Raw genomic sequence first — 19447 nt, forward strand, 5'->3', positions numbered from 1 at the left:
TTGTTTGTTTGTTTAAAGATGGTACACAAATTACTTGTTTGGAGTGGGCTGTAGGAGATTTAACCACCTGAGTTACGTGAACTGAATTACCATCTCATAACTTACGTGCCAGGTATGCACATTATGACTTTTTATTGAGCATATTTTAAATTGACCTTTAGGTAAAATATGATCGTGCTTTAACATCTCACGTGTAGCCCTGTAAAGACCAGTTTGCACTCGTGATTTAAATAAGTTGTTTAATAGATTAATGGTCACAGCAGTACTTCTCCAAGAGTATGCTTTTAACAAGCATCAACAAGCACACTAGCTGTTTTGCAGTCCACTTCAGCACAAAATGGACAGCTGAGGCACTTTTGTTTAAAACACTTCAAAAGATACTGGCAAAATGCATTTTACCAGCACATTTGTTTCTACTGAATTAGAATATCACCATCAACTAACACAACAGGATAGAAATTCTGCAGTAATTCCGGAAAGTGTTTTTTAACAACCAGTCCAGTTCTGCCTTGGAAGTCCAAATGACTGAATACTGAATATGAACTAGTAAGAGCGCTAGGGTAACTCTGAAAATTTTACTCAGAACTTGGACCTTTAGCTTCTGCTACAGCAGCAAATGTCACAGCAGTTCTTGTTCAAGGGACTAGAGATTCGACAGACAAAAATTTGTTTAGTTCTACTGCAGTCAAGGCACTTGCTAGATGCTGACTTACAGCATTCTTTCAAAGTTCCTTTGCACTTTGAGGATGCTGCCTTAGCAAAACAAGCACACGTTTTCACATCACCATCATATACATGCTCCCCGAGGAGCTACTGAATTTCCACAGAAAGAATCTTGCTTGGATATTGGTACCAAAGCACACGGTGACAACTCCCTTATTCTGTAACAAAATAAGCCTCCTTACATTTCATTAGTCTGTCCTAGCCCACAGCACTTTACCATCTGTTTTTTCCACCGTAACAGCATTGATGTACAACTATGTCTCCTGGGCATGTGGAAGGGAGCACCTTTGTTCAGGAAATCAGTTAGGTTTGACAAAAGGCACTTACCTTCTCAAAAAGTGAAGCTACAAGGATTCAGCAATAATGTCAGTGAGAAACTGTTAAAACACGGGCAGAATTTGTGATCCGCAAAGTGTCAGAGTCAACGTGGGCCCTGAGCCTTCAGTGCTGCCACATCTCCTTCATCTGCACTCCCACCAGGTGATTTTCAAGGGTGGGGGAGTGCCATCCTTGCACTGACCCACTGGCTCAGGAGGCTGCCACGTGCTGCCCGCTTTCCCTGCCCTCCCTGCAGGTCCAGCCACATTCAGTGACCTCAGGAAGCTTCCTCTGGAAGCCTGGGGCTCACAGCACATTAAAGTGATGGAAAAGAAATCGTTCAAAACCAAACAGGGTGTTATTAATCAAAAGATCTGCAGCAAGCAAATGATCAAATGAACAAAAGCTTCCTCCCTGGCTCAGAAGAGAAGCATTTTGGTTGTCTTCAAAGCATGACATGGGTCTCTGCCACAAGGCTTCTGTTTCAGTCTCTCTTCTGTTCTCAAAGACCAGCCTCATAATGAATCTCTTTATAACTAATCTTCCTCCAGACTGTGGGGATTTTTGTAAATTGCTTCATAGTTGGTTTTTTTTTATATATCTGCTGAGAAACTTGGACTGCAAATTGCTTTATGCCTGTAAACCAGCATCTTCCAACTAAAGGACCAATTATTCTGTACCTTTCTGGAATTTATTTTCATAGATGTGTCCTGTCTAAGGCCATTGCTTCACTTCTGTTTGCTCCACCTAATTATCTCTCTAACAATTCACATTAAGGCAAAATACAAGACAAGCAAACTGAGATTAGTATCACACAATTATGACTAATAAAATGAGTCTCAAAATCTTCATAAAGTGAAAGCATGAGGTCAAGTCAAGGCATACTTTTAATTTTTTTAAAACATTTTTTTTCTTTTTTTTAAGAACAACATTTATTTGTCCTAAAAAGACAGCTAAAACATGAAAACACAAATGAGTGCTAGGGAGCCTCATAATGACTAGGAACCATCAGAGAAAATGTGGTGTTTGAAATGTTCTCCTCAGCTACATTTCAGGTGAACTACTCGGGTGAATGTTACTTTTTTTTTTCTATTTAGTATTCTAAGCTTAACTTTTTCTGAAAATTTGCTTGAATATCAGGAAAACTTTAAATATTGCAATGAAAAAAAAAGCTGTGTGTCAGTACTGCTACTCAGACCAACTCTGGAATAAAGGAGAAGCAGCTTCACCCTTTATTTGCCATTGGACCATGCCATAATGTCTTAGTTTTGATTTGGCTTCCCACCAAGTCCCCAAGACCCAGCAAAAAACCTCCGGCAAAGAGCGAGAGAGAAAAAAACTATGAAAACTTAATATAGCAGAACTATATTAAAATATATATATATTTATGTATAGTACAGTTATATACAGTTAAAATACTATGTATATATTAAAAAAAAGAAGCCCAAACAACACCAAAGGGGAAAGGGAAAGGGGAAAAAGGGACAAAAAAGAAAACTAAAACAAATATGCACAATCGAAACGCGGGAACAATCAATTAAAAAAAAAAAAAAACTAGTAAAATGAGATCTCAATACTTCCCTTGAGAAAGCAGGATCTCATCAGATACCACCAGCACCCTCCACCTCCCACATGGCAAACAACGAGCCTGACCAGGCCTCAACTCCCAGATGAGCGAGACCAACCGCAGGGATCTGCTGTCTCCCGACCTCGCCAGAAGAGAGAAGAGGCAGAGCCTTCTCTCTCTTTCTTATTTATACCTCTGGTTACGTAAAGGGATAGAGTGGAATACTTTATGGGTTACCAGGAAGAAAGGCCTAAGACTCAAAACCATTACACACACCCTTGCTCATTTTTTGGGACTGCTGGGTCTCCCCCTTCCTCCTGATGCAGTGTCATGTAGCAAACCAGCATGGAATAGAAAAAGGAGAGTTTATGCCTGGAGTCATAGTCTCCTCTAAATCTCAGTTGTTACACTCAGAACAAAGGGTCCTTTTGCCCTTCTATTCCACCTATCTTCTCTGAGACAAATTCTGCTTTCAGCTGTAATCTTGAAATATCACTTGCACAGCCATCTCACTGCCAAAGAGTTCATCCTCTGCTCAGTTTATGCTCCCTGGGAAAAACACTGCACAGCACACACACATGCCAGAGGCATGGAGTGAATGTAACACTGAGCAGAGCTGTGCAGGAATGCTCAGAATGGGAAAATAGAAGCTTGTGGTTTATAAAAGGTTAGAGCTGAGATAATGTATATGGATTCTAGCATATGCATGTAGCAAAGACTTCTTTGCTTATGTTAGAGATCATCTGACAAGCTTTGGCTGCCTTTGTTTTACACAGGGGGGATGATGCCACGCACAATTCACAAAATCCCCTTTAGAAACTCAGCTCGTCCATGCCGACAGTGAGGCCCAGCTTAGCCAGATGGAGCAGACCAAAAAACTGAGACAGACCTCACTGGTATAGATCATCCAATCAGTCAGGGCCTGGAAAACTGCTGTCCTTTCTAAAAATTACCAACTTGACTGCCATGGCAGGTTTCCTGGAGGGCGGGAATGATAAAAATTTTGGTGCATTACTCACATCTTATGTGCTGTGTTGTAGTGGTTGATCAGTACAGAACACACCCTAAATCTGCCATGAGAGCAATGAAAGCCCAGGTAATTCAGCCAACTTTTTTGGTCAGTGAAAATATAAAACCTGCACAAACCCCCACCATGCTGTAGAATACACAGGAAGGTAGATGAGCTCTGCTAACACGGACACAAATGCACAGCTTTGGCCTCTCAGTGATTTGATGTAGCATTTCTATTCAAGACAAGTTTGCCCCAAAAGGTCAAATTGTGATTCCTGTTGCAATTAACACTGAAATTCCACTGACTTTAAGTGCAATGAGATTTTTGGCTCCAAGTTTATTATTAAACTTTGAAAAGCCACCAGACTTGATAAAGACTTCAGAGCTGAAGCGGGTTGCCAGTTGCAGTAAATTATTCATAGGAGCTGGTTTATCATGTAGCAAAAAGTTACACTAAGATGTTCAACTTAACACAAGATGATTATCTGAAGGATAAATTGCCAACTCCCCACTGGAAGTTTAAAGCAATACATACCAATTTTCAGGCTGAAAGCCATTTGTAATCCTTATGGCAATGTTCCCAGATGAAATCATGCTAGAGACTGGTACATGACTCTGCATTTATAATGAGCAAACGTAATGCTCACCACCAGCAGTATTTATTTGCTACCCTGCTTTCGGCATAATAACTACAAGGGATAAGAAGCTTGATTCACCACTACTTTATTCCATCTTTGAACCATATTTTTCTCCAAATGAATCCATGAAGTCATTTATTTTCAGGAGTAGTGTATTAACACGTTAGGTCCAAAGTCTCACAGCAGATTCATACTGACTACAGCTCCAGCTAGAGAGCAGTCTAGTGGATTCCAGTAAATACAGAATTAGCTAACACTGCCATTTATGTTGTCCCTGACTTTTATTCTGGCATTTCTTGTTACATAAACACATCTGAAAGAAAGAACTTTCCAACCCTGATAAGAATCCAAGTTCATTTGAACAGCACAAACACATACATCACCAAGATAAAAATCAGGTGTTTTCCCATTTACTATTCATGTAGGAAGTGACAGAAGAGGGATGCTGTCCTGTAGCCACAGCAACAGCATCTCTATGTCTGGTGCTGCCCTAAAACACCTACTGCTGAGGAAGTAAATGTGTAAGAACACAGGCTGAGAATTACAGAAAGTTACCCCTAAACCATAGGTCAACCCTTAGAAGATTCCTGTTATTAATCTGAGGCAGGTTTTCAGCCTGATGATACAACCTTAAAATCATTATAATCATATTTTATCCGTGTTGAGAATCTATTCACTATGAAACTTGTCTGACAAACAGCTAGTATACCAAGTGTAGCACCATAATTTAGACTTTAATTGTAAAGTGTGTAAAAAAGACTCAATATTTCGCTTCAGTGTTCAGATTTGTATCTCCTGAATTAAGGCAGCAGCATACTGATTATCTGACCTACTTGCTCTTCTTCATGCCCATGCACTAATTAAGACCTGAACTCTGAGCAACAATATTTGATAGTAGTAAAACCAAGGTGCTCAAAACTTTAAATAATACAGTGTGGTACTATAAACACAGGCTTAAAGACACAAAAACGTTAACATTTTAATAGAAAATAGACAGGTACTAAATGCCAGACCTTTTCCTTTTAATATAAATTCTTGAACCTATATTGCAGTGGAATACCTAATTCTGGTGCTGCCTACTTTGGTATTCTGCTTTGGTTTTATTTAAAACAAGCAAACAAAAATCCTATTACTTAAGCTCCACTTTTTAAATTGAATAGAACTGTCAATCATTGGTTTTATATATGCTTTCAGTATTTACTGCCATAGTTCTCCTTATGCTGGTAACTACAGAAATAAGAAGAGCTGGATAAATCAAAATTTTACTTGATTTACTTCCTAAAGCTTGTCTTGCTTTTGCTCTTATCTCTGCACAAGATCCCTACAACTCTTCCACAGGAAAAAAAATAAAAGGCAGTAAAAAATCAGAACCATTCTGGCATAGACAACTGTGTCCTGTTTCTTTAAAAGCATGTTGTCTTACGGCTCCTGTGACTTGGTCTTATGTGCATGTTCCTTGATCCACCCCCACCAATCCCTCTTTACCTACTGTTCACAGTTTTCCTTGTGGATTCCTACAGAATCCCATGTCTTTCTTATCCTGTTTTCTTCTTCAACACACACTCACCAGGAAGCAAACAGCCTTTGTTCCCATATGCTGATGCACTGGTCCATCCTTTACACCAGAGTTGATTCCTTCTGGCCAAATTAAAATCTGAACTATTTCACTGCCATCTGTGTATAGCTCAGCATCAATAACTTTAAAAGCAGATCTTTTTACCATTTCATAGCTAGACTCAAGTGCTTCAGATAACTGTGGGCACAGACACATTCAGGTAATCATGCTTTTATATAATACACATCTTCACCTTGAACCTCCTCCAAAGTTATCAAATCTTGCTATACAGCCTTTTTTCCCTGCAATAAAATACAGCTTTTCTACTGAAGTTGACCCTTGCTGGCTTCTTCACTGATGTCAACACTCATGCCCTTTTCAAATCTTGAATGCCTCTGAAAACCTTGTTTTCAGGTTGCCATTCAGGAAGGCAATATCATATCATTCCTGTGCTGTTTTCCATGCTGCATAAACTGCTCATCTTCATTTTCATAGCCCTTCTCAACCCCTTCTCTTGCTATTTATCAGCCTGGCAAGGATCAGTAGGTTATCCTCCAGCTCATAATTGCTGGTCTTCATTGGTCACATTTTTCAAGCAATTACTCCTGGAAGCTAAGAGACGTAAAGCTGGAATCTTCCAAGGAACTTATCTTCCTCTGCCTGTTCCACAGAATTTTTCTTTTACCCAGATGTCAAAAAAAATATAAAAATATATCTAATAAATAAAAATAAATTTGGGAAAAAAATCAATAATGTGTGTATCCAAAACATTACCCAAATGCTATCTCCTAGCATTCCCTTCTCCTCTCTCCCACATTCTCCTGTTTCTAATATTCTGTTTGTAGACTTTAGCTCTTCAAGTCAAGGGCATACATTTTAATCTCAGATTGTAGAGCACTTCATACAATAGACACTTGGGTCACTATTGGAATGCCTAGAACCACAATAATAAGCATAACAATAAAAAAGATGTAGTGCCAGGGATGAGTCAGGTAGCTCACCACTTCTCAGAAAGTGGTTCTTCTAGTGGTATAACCTTCTGAATGTTTGCTAAAATAAATTGTGTTATTCTACCATTACTACCTTTTCTAAACTGAATTTGATAAAATTTGTTGTCTACAAGTCAGGCAAATTACAAGCAAGTGCCACACCTTCTTAAGATGCTTTACGGTAAAACCCTTGATCTCAAGGGTTTTGTGGTTCTTTTTTTCATCTCTTTTGGAGTTTTTTGTTCGTTCATTTTGTTTTACTTTTTAATCCAATCCTTGTCATCTTCAATGCTGTATGGTAGTGACTATGGATACAGAGGTTCCTTTAACTCCTCCTGTGTTCCACAAGTGCTGTAATTTTTTATCATTTTGTGAGGGTAACAAAGTAAGGTAGTTACATGTACAACTTTGGGAAGAATTCCTGGCTCCCTACAGACATTACTTACAGATATCCCCTGTGCCCACTGGCTCTCCTGCCTTCACTGAAAGCAATCATGAATCTGCTTCTAATTTCAGATGAGCCAGATCTCACCCACTCTTCTTTGAATCACGCATGCATTTGATTTAAGGTTTCCAGAGGTACCAAATTCAAGAAAAAAATTGTTTAAAATGTAGCCATTTTGGTGCTGACTGAATAAAATACAGACACAGAAACATCTATGTGGAAGTGAGGCATTATGTACAGAAAAGGAAAACAAAAAGACAGGCAACAAATTTCAACCTAAGGTGGTTAGTGACAGTCTGATTGTCTTTTGTTTGGTTGGTTGTTTAGACTACTAGCAAGGACATATTTATTTTCCCCCACAAAATAAAAGAAAAAAAAAACAAAACCCCACTCAAAAGAGTTCATCAGCCAAAGTTTAGTTTATAAAGTGACCTTCTTTCAAGCACCTTTGAGAGAAGGACAAATTGAAATGCCAAACCAACTACAACTAAAGAACTTGTTTAGAGACTTAAGTTAAAATGGATTGAAATATGCCAAAATTAATGTGCAAATTAAAGTTGAAGTAATAGCTTAGGTCATCCCTGAGTGTCACGGCACTTTGATGAAAGGGAAGCTCTGAAGGTTTCTCCTAGTCCTATTTAGCAATGTTTCCTTCAGCAGCAGTTTTAACCTCCCACTTGACCTCCTAACCTCTCTGTGCTTGGTGTTAAATAATTATAGTCTGTAAGTCTTATTATGAGCATTATTAAACTCATGAATTAGTTAGGAACACAATACATGCAGCAACCCACGAGATGAGAAGCACCAGCTGCCTGGAGCACTACCAGTGTTCTCAGTGACTGGGGACAAAACCCTCTGCAGTGCAGCAGAGGGCCTCAAACACCAAAACAAGGAAAAGAATTTCACTGTGTTTAAACACAGAAGCGGGAGAGAAACTCAGCACAGATGCAGAGCACTCACATCGACAATTTCCTTCATTGTTTTGTCTCTCACATGGCTTTAGGAACTGTCTTACAGCTGAGATATTGCCATCTGGGAACACCATCTTAAAGGCTTATTACTTGCAGGTACATTGTGCATTTCCATATATAGAACATTCAGTGCTGCAATTTCAGTGATAAGCAGCAGTTCTCTCACCAAGCTCTGCCACTTGAGCTGCTCAGTGGATACTTCTGCAGTCTTTTCCCAGGTTAGAGTTAAGTCACTCTTCAGAGTAAAACCCTGACACTGTTTGCCTCAGGTTTTCATGTCATACACAGTCTATAATTAGACAAGACAAACGCTATATATAGCCTAGTTTCATGCTCAGTGGGATTATTTTTAATAAACCATAACGAATGAAATCTCTGCCAGGTTTAGCAGCCTGATTTGGTGCTTTGTCATAATATGAGTAAAATTTCAGACATCTGATGTCTATGCTGTGATGCCTTTTTCTTTAAATGACTTATGTGACTTAACAGCTCAACTCCAGAACAGTGCATGGATGGAGGATGGGTTCATTAGAACACTAATGATGCAGACAAGACTGATAACCACCAAAATAAGGGAAGAGCACCTTTACTGTTTTTTGTTGGTTATCTCTGTCATCAACAGTTAAATTTTTCTTTTTTTTACAGAAGATCAAAGGTCATTTACATTTCAATTTGAGTTTGGACTAATTGCTTCAACGGATGAGGACCTGTGGTGTGGTTATTTGGTGGGCAGGGGTGAGAGGTGCAGCTTGGTACAGCTCTCTGTCCTGTGGAGAACAAAGGACAGTTCCTCAGTGCTCCCACCCAGGCACACAAAGTAGTACTTTACCTCTTAAACCAAGTCCATTAAGCTGAAGAAAAGAATTCCTGATATTTTAAATGGACAGCAACAAAATCAAAGCAAATCCTTAATTACAGTAGCTTACAAAAAGTAATTCCTTAGCTATAGAGGATGTATTTCAAGTGACAAAGTCTATTACTTTAACTGATTTGTTTCAATCTTTATTGTTGCTCTCTCTCTGTAGAGACTGACAGAAGCTTATGAAGTTTTATCGAACTGTATCCTAATAGAAAATTTCTTCCCTGAAGCATTTTTAAGCCTTGCAAGGCAAGTGGAAAAATATATGTACCTTAATATAATAGGCCTGCCCACCAAACATCTTGAAGTGGTGGCTCCACTGTTTGCAGGGTGACTGCAAATGGCACTCAGAGAAAGAACTCAGCATCTAGAATGCAAATGAAGAGCCTGTATCCTATGACCTGATGTAGAAACTGGAGCTTCGATCCTGCCTGTGTTCATGAATAAATTGCAAAGTTCACAAGGCTCTGCAAGTAAAATCGAAATGTGTCTCAGGCTGGAATACTGTGCTCACATCTCAGAGATTCCTCTTTTCTTCTGCTTTTCTGGGTCCCAAGAGAAGGGCAAAGAAATCATCACCTGGTGCATTTCCATCACTGAATGTACTTTTAGTACTAATGACATTTTCAAAAGGAAAGATGGAAATGACAGATGACAATAAATGCAACTATACACCACGATTTCTTACCATGAGTACTCAAGTCTTAAAAGACTTTCTAGGTTAGGAACAAATAAATAAATAAAGCTGTTTAAAAAGCAGAAAATTACTTTGATATCAAGCAGGACATTAATGCCAATTCAACTGCCCTAGCTGTGAGGGAAGCCTTACTGTGCTTGGCTGAGTGAGCATCACTTCTCTTATGACTAAGAACACCACCAACTTCGTGTTGTGCCCCTCACACAGATCAGGCCGTAAACCTTAGCAAGAAATGAAACTGTAAATACCATGATATGCTTAATTGTGCAAATACTGCAATACCTCCCCCGTCACTGCCCCATTTTCGTTCATTTAATTTATATCATTTCTAGGCCATTCAGTCATTGTGAAGGCTCACATATGAGGCCTTACAGGCCTCACATGTCAGGCCTTACAGGTACTGACAGGCCAAGCAGAAGAGGCTCAGATTTCTGAGTAACAGCTTGTCAGATGGATGAGGCAGCAAAGTAAAATCAACACCTCTAAACCCAGGTTGTTTAAATGACCTTCAGGTGCAACAGTGAATAGCTAAAACAGCTCCACTAAGCTCCAGGCTGCCGAGGTACCGCTGGGCTGTGACGCTAAGCTGCCTTCATCACCAAAGGCAGATTATGTCACAGATTTCCCCCCGCATTTTCTGCCTGTCTTAGCAGCCTTTATTTTAATATCTGAAGCAGATTATCCTGTAATGGTATCTGCAGGACACAGACCCAAAGCAAAGAGAAAGCTCGCTGTCTTGCTGCTCAGAATTAATACAAAAACCAGGCACATCAGTCACTCATATTTAAAAGTGACTGAATATTTGCAACATAAATAATGGTTCTTTCAGGACTCTTTTAAGTAAATTAATTTTTCAATATCCTTTTGATTGTTCTAAACCAACAACAATTACTACTGTTAGCAGCTTCTTAATTTGCATATGAATAAAAACACTAATAAGGATTATTACAATTGTCTATTGTACAATAAACTATTTAGTGATTTGTACTATTTTGTGCAACTGATTGTCCCTAAAGCACAAATCTGTGTTCCTACGCGGGCCCTCTAGGCCCAGATCCTCCCTAGGAGGGCAGGGGTGGGCACCAGAGAAATAGTGGCTTGGGAATTAACTGCTGCCTTCCTGCTCCTTCCCTCCTTCCCAGGGGACATTGACCTGTGCCCATAACAGAGGGAATTCTATGCTAGGACACTGCCAAGAGGAGACACCACTGCAGTCCTGACCCATGTATCCACAGCAAAATGTAAGGAGGGAGGGGAGTGACCCTCTCAATTCCTAGAGACTCAGCTCCCAGGCCCAGACAGCCTGTGCAGAAGCTCAGGACAGGAAAGAGATAATTCATACCCTCATACCCTGTCCTTGCCACAACTTGGCTGTTGTGACCACAAAGCCAGTGCAATCCACTGAACCACAGCTACATCCTGGATTTTGTGGGTACCCCGATGGAGCAGGTGACTGCACACCATGGGGTCCACAGTGTCCTGCTGTGGGTTTTGGGAACCCTACCATTCTGTGGTAGATATGTGCTGTCCTCACACTGCCTCAAAGCTCTGGAATTTCTCAGCCAAAGGGAGATTTCCCCTGCAATGAATGTCTGCTTACATAAGATTACTTCATGGGAATATCAATTTCCCTGAGTGGGTTTCTCTCTATTTGTGTTGGTCTGTGACATGAATTAAGTGTGGGAAAACCACGAAAGAGCAGAGCTAAGTTTAACTCACAGACACATTAATTGCACTTAGCTGTTCCCCCAGAACAAAACCAGTCAGGAAAAAAGCATCAGACTTTCAGTCAACAAACTGCTGGTCCAGATCCCTCCTTTGTACACATCTGGAGGACAGAACCACAGCCAACTACAGGTTACTTCCTTTGGCATGCTCCTTCAAAAAACTCTTTTATTATCCTCATAAGCAGAATCACGGGGGAGCAATTTGTCAGAGTCTCCAGCACAACTCACTCTTACAAATGACATCTGATTTAAACTTGTCAGATTCCCAGCAGGAAGAAACTTGTAATTAAAAATCACGCTATCCACAGTCTGGATAATTCCAGAGGAAATCTCATGCTCTGCTTCAAGCCAACAAAGTCCTGTGAACTAAATTGCATCAGCCCTAAAAGCAGGTACCTGAAAATTTTGTTCTTGCAACATTCAAAGAACAATTTGGGAGATGAATGGGAAGCTGAGGTGACAGGCTACATCAACATCCAAGATGCTGAATCACACTACTGTACCAGATCCTGATATAGTGTTGAGCACTCTCTTAATAAAAACAACTTTACATTCTCTGCAGCACATAGGGTATCAGATTTATTCTCCTGTTGCACAAAGAATCTCTCTGACTTGTTTGAAGTTGCTCTGCATTTAAAGCCTGATTCACATTTCATGGGTGTTAGCCAGGGAGCATTTTATCAGGCATTGACTGAAATCCTTGGGCCAGCCTTACTGAAATTAGAGCTTTAGTCACTGTCCTGTTAGCCTGAAGTAACCAAAGTTTATCCTTCACTATCAGCTGGGAAACTCCATCCCAACTGTTATATACACTATTGAATCACAGCTGCTACTGAAGATGAAACAATTTCATGGGTTACTCTATTTGGTTATAGTCACTTTATATCCTTAATGCTTGGCTTGCTCGCTTTAAAGAAGAGGTGTCAGAAATATTAGAGTTTCTTTTATATCTATCTCGAATCTTGGAGAACTTTTAGCCTTTTGGGACAGTGATGGTTACCTGAGGTCACTTTTTTTTCCTCACAGGAACTTTTCTTCCCCCCTGTCCAGACACAATATTTGGCTTGGAATCACCAAATCAGGAAAGAGAGAGAATTATTTCGATGTCACTAATTTGCCCATACAGGGGACTCTTGCTCAAGATAAACTGGGTCTCATCTCCTTTGTATGCACAGAATAGGAAAATAAAGTACCATGAGATATTTTCCTTGGCAACTTGGTCTAGCTGATCCTGCTTGAGCAGGGGTTCTGGACTAGATGATCTCCAGTGGGCTCTTCCCACCTCAACCATTCTGTGACTGAGAGAAAAAGTCCCCCATAAGCACGAGTCTGAAAACAGTTGGGGAGTAACAAAGTTGGAGGGACAAGAAGAATCCTAAGAGGTAATGTTTGTCTGATTAACAAAAAAGTTAATCAGCGTTGATTTTTAGAAGTTTGAACAGTTCCAAGGAAGTTGAAGAGAAATAAATATCAAATCTGCCACAGTTCTTTTTTGCGTCTTCTTAGTGATTTAACTACAGTATTATCTCAGAGAGCAATTATCAAATTACAGTATTCCTTCAAGTTATTTATGTGCAGCGAATAGAGTCTACACTGGGCAGTTTAACTGATTTGAAAACACACCACGTAGGGTATTAAAAATACATTGGGAAGTCAGAAATAGGCATTCCGCAGCAAATAGTTAATTCAGAATTATTCAGCATGGCTTCTTTTGAAAGTGGGAAATTAGGTTCTTCAAAGTATTAACCATGTATGTCACACATCTGGCAGAATGACATGCAGCTCACTTGACAGCTCATATTTCAATGTGCCTTGAGTGCTCAAGAAGGTCCCAATTCTCCCAGTCTTATCATTATGCAAACACTCACAATTACTCCTGTTACTTAAGTTGAATTAAAAAATGCAACATGGGGAAAAAGCAACCTGATAGCTCCAGAAATTCTTTAAACCCCCAAATTCATAGTTGCTAACAAGAAAGAGGTTAAACTTGATGAGATGTTTAAATCAATCAATCCAACAGGTAAAGGACTTAGTGTCATGACTGCATTGGACACAAAAAATAAAAGCATGATTAGTCAGTCCATGTCATAATTTGATCCAGCAACACTAAATGATTATCTGATGCTTATATAATGCTGACATCACACCCAGTTTCGAAGTCAATTGGTACTCATTATTTGCCCCATATGGTGAAAACACTGTGCAGGCACATTATAACAAAGGAAACCTTTTTATTATGTTGTATTACACTAATGCAGTGGTATTTGAACCAGTATATTTGAATGCAGTATAATTTGAACAATGGAAGATTTCCTCATATGAACATATTTGAGAACAAATAAAAAATTTAAGGATTTGGTTCCGTGTTAATACGAAATCGAAGATCAAATTAAAACTCAAACCCAACCTGAAATTCACAGCTCTGATTTACCTTGATCTACTTCTTACATACTGAGTCCTGTCCCTGCCCTTTGGTCACAGACCTCCACATCAAATGCAAATCAGCAAAATTTATAAAAGCTCCAGGTTTAATGTGGTAACCTATCTCAGTTTTCTCCAGGTTTATTTTATTTTATTTTATTTAAGCTTCATCTTATTTTAATAAAACATGTGAGTTCATAAACTGTGTAGCTATTTTTAACTTCCCAAACTGATGCCATTAGCGAGTCAGTCAATGCAGACCTCACAGCTTTAAGGCTAATTTCAGAGTTTGAAAGCACTAAAAATAAATGCTGAGATGGAATAGGCGTGCTGCATAAATCACTACATCTTTAACACAGCAAGAGCAACAAAGTTCCAATGTTCCCAATCAGGGCAGTTCCCTGCTAAACAAATACAAATTTAATACTGTTGTAACATCAGAACGACTTAAATGCATTCCTCAGCTTTTCCACTTGATTGCTCTAAGCCTTTATGGACAGCCAACTGAGTGGAAAGGCTTGGCATAACAGAGCTATCCCTGTGTAATTTGTGTAATCACACTTTAAGAGAAAAGAAAAGAGGGAAAATTATTCAAGAAATTTAACAACTATTTTTAAAGTTATGCAGAAATACATTAACTCCCTCCCCCCCCCCACACACAATTTCTTTAAAGGCACAGCATTATTCATCTGCTGTAACAGTGTTATTTCTGAACACTCTAAATTGAATCCAAATTCAAAGAAGTCCTAGCTGTGATTGCCACTTAGTTGACATGTGGGTAGATTCAAGAGCCAAAGAGGACCAGCAGTTTTTTGTCTCTGCTTTTCCATATGCCACGGGCTCTATACTTCCACCTGCTCACCTCTAATGACTTGCATCACATTAATTTATAGTTTCCAGAATTGTGTCAGCTTAGATGACTTCAACAGTTACTGTCATTGTTTTCTATGATGGTCTCTCATTTGCTCTGATAGGAATTTGCACCTTATTACTAATGGGTGTCCAACTGGCTTTAATTTCTAACCATTGGCTCTTGAAATCATGCTAAATTAAAGTCTCTAGTATCCCATATTTTCCTTTGGGGAAAATACCACTACTCTGTAAATATATTCAGGTTTAGATTGAACTCAACTCTGGCTAAGAGCTAGTTTGATTGCTGATTTCAAATAAATTATCTGACAAACATAGCTCTTTCCTTGGCGTACAAATCAATGCAGGGTTTTTTTTCAGTTACTCATAAATATTCAATCAACATTTTATGTGAACAAATAATTTCTGACATTCTCTCTGCTTCCTGATTGGACAAATGATAGTTAATGAGCAGGAGAAAAAAAAAAATTCCCTGTTCACAGAATCACACTGTGGATACAATCATTCCATAAACATTTCTGCAAATAACTGTACTCTGCAAGTGGTGAACAATACCAGGGAGAAACTAAGCTGAAGCTGAATTGCTGATCAGAATTTGAATGAATACTCTGGAAGTAGTATGGCTCATGTAATTACAGAGGGAGTTAAATATGCTTTCATGGGGACTGAACTTGGTCCATGAATTCTAAATGAGCCAGTGGATGACTTCAATTAATGGAATGACATAGTAAAATTATCAATAAAACTAAAGAAACTATAAAGTGAATCTTCCATCTACTGTATTAACTACCTTCTCTAACAGTTAATCACATACTCTTAAGAATTTGAGAAAAAAAAATCTGACCTTCAGAACTTCAACTCTGATGAAGTAACAAAAGAGACAGTACAATATCCATCAAAAGAATGTTTAAATTGGCAACCCTCTAACAATTACTACATCATCAATCTCCAAGTGCTATACATGTGCTCCAATAACTAGGTTGGTTTTATGCTGAATTTATATTGTAAGCGACAATTGGTTTTAAAAACTGCTGATTGAACTGCCAATTTGCAATGAGAACAGACATCTTTAAAATATGGATAACTCTAGTAATAGCTACATAATATGCAACTCTGATCTATTTCAAATTAATGCACTTACAAAATGTGAGTCGCTCAAATAGTATTAGATTATGAGACACTGCAGGTATCCAGCACAGCTGCTCTGTTTCTCCAAACGCATTAAATAAAATCATTTTCAACTTAGCAAAGGAAAGCCCTGCCCTTCTCTTTTGATTGTCCTATATCACCCCGTGCAAGTAGTGCTCATTTGCAAAGTGCAAATGCTCCAAGATCAGGGCGTTAGCCAAGCCCTGCACAAAGAAAGCAGCAGCAGCTTCAAAACCACGACAGCCTGTGTGTTTTGGGGGTGCTGGCTCCAAGGCCCTTCGGCAGCAGCTCGCTGGGTGGATGTAAGAGCCCACTGTAAGCCTGGGCTCCTGAACCAAACCAAAGATGAAAGGCAGCATCACCTTTAATCGGCTTAAGTGTTCAACAGGAAACACACGGAACCCAAATCCAAAATCTATGTGCCAGGCTCATCATCTAGAAGCCCAGCAATATTTCACCTTCCTGTTTTCAAATGTTTTGACATTTTAACCTGCTGAAATCTTTTTGTCCAAAGCTATCCATACAAAAAAAAAAATCACTTACTATAACGCAAGAAAAAAAATTGCCTGGACATGTTATGTGGCATTTTTATTTGCTAAATGAGAACAGTTCTGACCTATTGTATAATATTCAGTCTGACAGCTCTAATCTCTTCTAAATTAAAACAGTACATGAGAGCTTGAAATGCTCTGATAATTCTAAATTCTTAAGCACTGCGGTTGCTCCCAACAGTTTGTTTCAATTATATTTTCAGTGTGGGTTTTTTTACTACAGATATTCTGGGCAAATTGTCCTGAAAATGTAAACTGGGGTAGAAAGTTCTAACAGTGACAATGAGAAGCTCAGAAACCACGATTTGAATCTTATAAAATTCAAAAAACAATCAAAAGAAGACATTAAATAGCCTGAAAATCAATTCCTTTGATATTCCATTTTCCCCTCTTCCTGCATCAGTCTCATCTATTTAACAAAGTGCACAACAGATTGCTTCTAGTCAAACCACAGAGACAGCAGATATATGTTCCTCTCCACCCATATCAATAGAAGGCATATCAACAGTGGACAAGATAACCAGAAAAGATGATAATGATGCTAACGTAGGATTTAGTCATATAGAAAGGCCACAGAATTCTAGACGAAGAGGATAACCCAAAGACTGAGAGGCAAAAAATCCAACATCTAAAGCAATACAAAAAACATGCAAGGTAATGATAACATGATGCACAAAACATGAAGTGAAAATACTTCACAAATTATTTTTAAAAAATCTGTGAAGAACCTTCTGTAATATACAGCAATATGAGTTAACAAGTTATTCTTAAAAACAACAAAGAAAATTCCACCCCGAAAAAATCACAAACTGAGAAAGCCCCCAGCCTGTCAACCTTGGGGTCCAACAGAGGAGAGCAGAGGTGTTAATGGATTAATCCCACTGTCTCTACACAGGAGCATCCTCTGTGGCCCCAGTGTGCTGCTCTGAGCACTCCACAAGCTCACTTACTATTACTTTTTGCTGACATGATGCATTATTCTTTTCTGCAGTAATGTGATAAAAGCTGAGTTTATCAAGTCTAGGTAAATTACATCAGATTTTTTTGCCCATTGAAGTTTCTATTATCTCTGTGGAAATCCTGCTTTACTAGGCAAAAGCTGAGAAACTGAATATCTTTGATAGCACTTTCTCAGTACCTTTCTGACATTACTTCTGATCAGCATTTGCAATCTTTCCTTCCATTAAAGGTTAACTTACGCTTCTCTATCTTTTCAGCACATCTTCTAATAGATGTAAAATTGCATCAGCACCTCTACTATAAAATATTAAATAGTACTGCTATCATGAAAGAGCTCTTATCCATTCTCTGAGATGAGCATTTCCCTTTTATTTGGAAGAATGGATGACTGAACAGATATGGCATGTTACAGACAACTGCTTTTATTCCTGTTATATTTTGTGGTTAGGGGTTTTATTTACTTTTTCAAACATGTGTCTTCTCTGGCACTGGCCAAGTTACCTTTGACTCTTCTGCTGCACCTACCTGCATAAATGAGCAGTCATTTCTTAGTTAGAAAGTGCTTAGCAATCAGCCAGTATTAATTAAAAAGACCTTTTTCTTAGAGCCTTCTTGGCTCTAAGTTTTCAAGTAATTCAAGTTCTTAATGTTCTTCCTCATAGCACTCAAAAGAACTGACTGACTTTTTGAATTCCTTCTTTTGAACTCCAACTCAGGTTCTGGAACCTGCATGTCAAGACTAGTAATTTAGCCAGATCATTAGTTTCAGCTTATAGTAGTATTTTCCTTTTTCATTATTCATGCTCACCTTCAGCAGTGATCCTGTGCACTAGGGAAGAATATAGATCTCAGAAGCATCTAAGGTATTTTTAAGTTTTTTCATTCTAGACCATCCTATTTAAACAAAGAAAAAATTTCTTCCAAACAAAACCATTTCTCCAAGACTACAAAAATTCTATATGCTTCCAAATGAGAAAATCAATGTTACTCTTAGGAATAAAAGGATTATTTTTCAACTCTTTCATTTCACCATGGTTGGAATTTCAATTCCAAGTGATCAGTTCTCTCAATTCTCACAGGCATACACAACATTTTTACACTACATGATTTTAAACACAAAAATAAATAAGCAGAAATATCCATTCCATTATTTCCAAATTGAGAGATGTAAAAGATATTTCCTCTGATTTAGAAGAAGGCAGTTCTACAGTTTTTCCTCTGTCTATAGCCAGTGAAGCATAACATACAAAAGACCTATCCTAGGTCTGAAACCTGAAGAAGGACCTCTTGTGCTTATTCTTTTGAATTCAAATTCCTCTTACTCTCTGAACAGAGAATGACATTCAGTGTGTCTGATCCTTTCATAAAATGAAGAGAAAGCTTAGACTCTGTCCTACTATTTAAAGACCTGTGGTCATTTGCAAAACACAGTATAAAAATCGTTCACCAGTTGGCCTAGTGATCAGATCCACACTCACAAGCTGAAAATTCACCACTACTGACCTTCACTTGCCAAAGAACATCTCTCTTTAGTTAAGGGAATTTGTCCCACCAGGCAATGGATGTTGGATTTGAATGAGGTAGCCAACACAGAAGACTGGGTAACAGTCTTGTTATCTGTGTCAACAGAAAGGCTCTTAGAATCACAGAATTGTTCAGGTTGGAAAAGACTTTTAAGATCATTGAGTCCAACAGCAAACCTTAACACTGCCACAGCAAGTACAGAAATAATTCACTCATGGCAAACGGCTCAGTAAAAACCCCACTCCAGAAATCAGATTAAAAGGTTCTCTGAAACTTTGTACTGCAGTAAATAATGAGAATTTGGCCAGAATCAAATTTAAGGAAAAAATATTAAAATAATAAAACAATATGCAGGGTGAAATGTCTTCAATCACAACACATCTCCAAGAAGAAAGTGGTGTACTTCCTGTGTTAAGCCAAGAAGGACTGGTTGGTTTTAGAAGCCTTTGAAACATCTCTGTAGCTTCCTGAT

At 38.7% G+C, this 19447-nt stretch overlaps 1 protein-coding gene across 2 annotated transcripts in view; it reads right to left on the minus strand.

Moving 5' to 3' along the window:
• Window positions 1-19447, minus strand: part of GALNT18 (polypeptide N-acetylgalactosaminyltransferase 18) — a 225929-nt gene that overhangs the window by 20555 nt on the left and 185927 nt on the right. The window lies entirely within an intron of this gene.

This window comes from Manacus vitellinus, unplaced genomic scaffold (genome assembly GCF_001715985.3).
Source record: "Manacus vitellinus isolate BGI_N305 unplaced genomic scaffold, ASM171598v3 scaffold_30_pilon, whole genome shotgun sequence".
NCBI lineage: Eukaryota > Metazoa > Chordata > Aves > Passeriformes > Pipridae > Manacus > Manacus vitellinus.